The following is a 4,428-nucleotide window of genomic DNA, read 5'->3' on the forward strand; positions in this document are numbered from 1 at the left end:
GTGGCAGTCAGCTGCCTTATTTTATGGACGAAAGGTGTTTTCAAAACAGCTCGCCCAAGGTCTGGAAGCAGGCCGTAAACAGCAGCTGGTCAGAGGGCCCATCCAGCACCCTCTGCCACTGGGCCTCAAGGCTTCAAGAGGCTCCACACCGGCGTCCCCTCCTGCCCAGGTAAGCCCTGCTTCATGCGGCGGATGGCACGAGCCCCAGGTGGCATGGGGGCTCGCCAAGGGAGGCAGGCCACAGAGCCAGGCCGCACCTCGCAGGCCTGTTATGCCTCTGTTCCCGGGGCCTGGGACCGAGACTCAGGGAGGCGGGGTGCGGTGGTGCTCACCTGTCATCCCAGCTTCTCGGCAGCTGAGGCAGGAGGATTGCTCCAGCCCAGGATTCAGGGGCCAACCTGGGCAACAGAGTAAAAGCCCATCTCCAAGGAAAAGGGGGTCTGTGTTGGCAGGCAGCTCAGCGGTGAGCGCTTGCCTGGCATGGGTGACGCCCTGAGTTCCATCCCAGCACTGCAGAAATAGATAAATACCCTCGGGGACCTGCGCAGCGCTGTGCCAGGCTGGTGGCTGGGGAATCACTGCCTCGACGGCAGGGTAGACTCTGCTGGGGGACACAACACAGACCCGCAAAACAGCCATGTGTAACAACAGGGCCGTGCTCAGTCCCCGAGGACCCAGCCCCCGCCTGCAGGCTGCCCCGGCGTCCCTGGCTCAGCGTGTGGCACCGCCGCCCAAAGATGGGCCACCCGGCCGCTGGGACACAGCAGTTGTGCACGCTGCGGCCTTGGCCTCCTGACTTAGAGCGACCTGGCCACGCCACGTCTGCACCACTTCTGCTCTGTGGTCCTCTAATGGGTCCTCCAGGTAGATCAACTTGGCATTGGGATAGAGAGAGAAGCAATAGCCCAAAGAGGGGTCCAGAGACGGAACTGTGCCCACAGGAGAATTTGCTCTATGACGGGCGCAGCGTGGAGCGGTGGGGAGCGACAGGCTCTGCTATAAACGTGTCTGGACAAGCGGAATCCATATGGAAGAGTAAAATTAGCTCCCGCCACTGCCGCACACAGCTCCAGGTGGATTCAGGGATCGCATTCAAGAAATGAAATTCTAACACATTGAGGAAAATGTAGGAGAATATTTTAATGACCTCAGGGTAAGGAATGCTTTCTTTTTGTTTCGTTTTTTTTTTTGTTTTTTTGTTGTTGTTTGGTCTTTTTGAGACAGGGTCTCACTGTGCAGTTCAGGCTGGCCTTGAGCTCACTTTGTAGCCCAGGCTGGTTTCGAACTTGCAATGATCTTCCTGCCTCAGCCTCCCGAGTGCTGGGATTATAGGTGTGTGCCACCATGCCTGGCTCTCTGGAATTTCTTTTTTTAAGGAAATGTTAAAATTACAATTTGCATTGGGAAAAATGTGCAAATTATAATTCCCCAGGTGACCCCAGCTGGGCTCTCAGAGTCGAGGCCAGCAGACGCCTCCCAGTGCCCTGGGAGCTGTCAGAGGCAGCAAGCCTGGGAGTGTAGCTTAGCAGCACAGCACTTGTCTAGCATGTGCAAGGCTTTGGGTTCAACCCCAGCTCCAAAAATAATGAATAAAAAAATAAAAATAAAAAACGGCACAAAAAGCATCTGCTATAAAAGAGAAGATTGATGTGCCCAATAGCATTAACATTTAAATCTTTCATCCACCAAAAAATGCCTTGTAAGATGTGCCACAAAATGGAGGATTTCTAATACATATAAACAGGAGATTAGAACTCAGAATACATTTGCAAATGAAGAAGAGAGATGGGGCTGGGTGGTGGCGAAAACCTGTAATCCCAGCACTCTGGGAGGCTGAGTCAGGAGGATCACAAGTTCATGCCCAACTTGGGCAATTTAGTAATTTAGTGAGACCCTGTCTCAAAATAAAAAGTGAGAAAAAAGCTGAAGGTGTAGCTCAGTGTGAAGGCCCTGAATTCAATCCCCAGTATTGGAAAAAAAAAAAAAAAGAAGAAGAAGAAGAAGAAAGGAGGGAAGGAAAAAGAGAGAGAGGGAGATTGGGGATGGGAGGAGAAAACCTCCAAAAAGGAAAATTACACCAGGCCATTTTGTATCCTTTCTATTGTCTCCTCGTCTCCATCTCCTGCCCAAGTCCCCTCCTCACGGGCCTGGACTGGTGCAGTAGTTTCTCTGCTCTGAGAGGCCTCCACTGAAGTCACCTCACACAGCTCCCCACACCTTCTGACTTGAAGTCTGAACTCTTACTGGAAATCAAAACTCTCAGTGGCTTCCTATTCAAGAGAACAACTGTTTGCTCAGCTCACAGATTCTCTGGGTCAATAATCTAGAGATAGGGCTGGGGATCTAGCTCAGCAACACAAGTGCCTGCCTGGCAAGTGCAAGGTACTGAGTTGAATTCGTGGTACCGGGGGAAAAAAAAAAAATTCTAGAGATGAGCTCCCTGGGGTGGGGGTGGAAGAACTGGATTGGAGACAGGGGGCTGGGATCTTGCTGGCTGAGCAGCAGAGATCTTAGCTGGGCATCAACTAGAACTTCTACACATGGCCCTGCTGTGTGTAACCTGGGCTTCCTCACAACATGGTGGGTTCAGAGGTCAGGCACTGAGTGGGTGGGGCAGTCACATTTTAGGACACAGCCTTGGGGGCCAAATAGCATCATTTTTGCCTCATTTTATTCAACAAGGCAGCCGCAAAGCACAAAGGCCTGCCTGGTTGCAAGTGGAGGAGAAATAGACTCAGGTAGGGGAGCACAGGGTCTAGAAAATTCTGGAAGAGCACCTGGGTCAGGAAGGTTTCTGTGGCCTTCTTTAGACCGGAGTCACAGGACTCCACAGTACTTCGAGTGGGAGTGGGTTAGGGGAGAACCAGGGCCATCTCCCTTCCTACCGGGCACCCCAGCCTCTCAGGCCTTTTCCCACCGGCAGCTGGGAAGGAAACATCTGTCTGTGAAGTGGCAGCCCTGTCAACCTCCCCCAAAAGCCCAGCGTGTGGGGGGGCTTGTGTTGGTTTGGGAGCCGTCATCTCTGTCCCTTGTCTGAGAAAATCTGTTCTCCGACTCCCCTCTTCCTCACTGCCCAGGGTGAGCCGCTGTGGTTCTGGCAGTGGAGCTCAGACACAGTGTGCTGGGGCCTTTGGGTTGTCAGCAGTGATCAAATTTCATGAGGCCACCCGAATGCACAAAACAGTCTTCTTCATCCGTTAAAATAGGCATTAGCCAGGCATGGTGGCGCATGCCTGTAATTCCAGCACTCGGGAGGCTGAGGCAGGAGGATCATGGGAGTTTGAGACCAACCTGGGCTACAAAGTGAGCTCAAGGCCAGCCTGAACTGCATAGCGAGACCCTGTCTCAAAAAGATTTAAAAAAAAAAAAAAAAGCATTAATGTTTTACACATGCATGTGCGAGGAGCAGAAACGTGAACATAGAAATGAGTGTACCTGTTTGAGTATACACATAAACTTCTACCAGGCATGGTGGTGCATGTTTATAATCCCAGCAGATTATAGGCAGAAGGATCACTTCAAGTTCAAGGCCAGCCTGGGCTACACAGTGAACTCAAGGCCTGTTTGAACTGCATAGCAGGGCCTGTCTTGAAAAAAAAAAAAAGTTCCAATGTTGAAATATGTGTCAGTTTCAAAGGAAGCACATTGTAATCCCAGCAACTCAGGAGCCCCGGCAGGAGAATCACTTGAGCTCAGGAGTTCAAAGTTTTGTTTATAGAGTTACAATTTATTAAATGTTACTTATTACGTTTATATTTCATAGCTGTAGCTCATGTTCCTATATAGCTGTGCAGGGTTTAACTCTGTTTCTGCTGTTTACACTTTATGTATATAAGGTTATATTTCTTATCTTGTCAGAGGAGGAGGTGTATGTGCAGTTTTACTGAGGGATTTTGAAAACGGTCTCCTTCTTCTTGGGGGCGGGGTGCGCTGGGGACAGAACCCAGGGCCTCCCCCGTGCTGGCCAAGAGCTGCAGCCCTGAGCTACAACCAGTTGTGTCTTCTCAGTGTCTTCATCTGTCAAACAGGGACGGATCATCTAGGGAACGGCCTTACGTGAAGAAGTGTCCCGTCGCAGTGCCAACAGTGTCCCTGCTGCCAAGCCGCCATACTCTCCCGGCCTCTAAGTAGAGGCAATGACAGGAAGGGCCGGGACATGGCTTTCTGCCAAGACCCCTTCCACGGCTGCTGGAACACAGCACAGGGAGGCCTCGGGTCTGCACCTAGGGGCAGTGCCTAGAGGCACTTGGAGAACAGAGCATCCGGGGAGCAGAGCCTTGGGGCCACAGCCCGAGAGGAGACCATCCAAAGAATAACCACAGGACCCTATGGGGTAGGCTGAAGCAAGAGGATCTCAAGTTCAGGACTAGCTTGGGCAACTTAGTGAGACCTTGTCCCAAAATTAAAAAAAAAAAAAAAAAGCCGATT

General features: G+C 51.4%; 1 protein-coding gene across 2 annotated transcripts in view; it reads left to right on the top strand.

Annotated features, from left to right (window-relative positions):
- The window catches only part of Furin (furin (paired basic amino acid cleaving enzyme)), a 32,604-nt gene continuing 28,176 nt past the window's right edge, over positions 1 to 4,428 (top strand). Inside the window, exon 1 of one of the 2 annotated variants that reach the window (XM_013512499.1) lies at positions 1 to 169. The gene's annotated coding sequence lies outside the window, so the exon portion shown is untranslated. The remainder of the gene's footprint in view (positions 170 to 4,428) is intronic. The other variant, XM_005381508.2, reaches the window with a different exon arrangement.

Source organism: Chinchilla lanigera, unplaced genomic scaffold (genome assembly GCF_000276665.1).
Source record: "Chinchilla lanigera isolate Chin_1 unplaced genomic scaffold, ChiLan1.0 scaffold00015, whole genome shotgun sequence".
NCBI classification, from domain to species: Eukaryota; Metazoa; Chordata; class Mammalia; order Rodentia; family Chinchillidae; genus Chinchilla; species Chinchilla lanigera.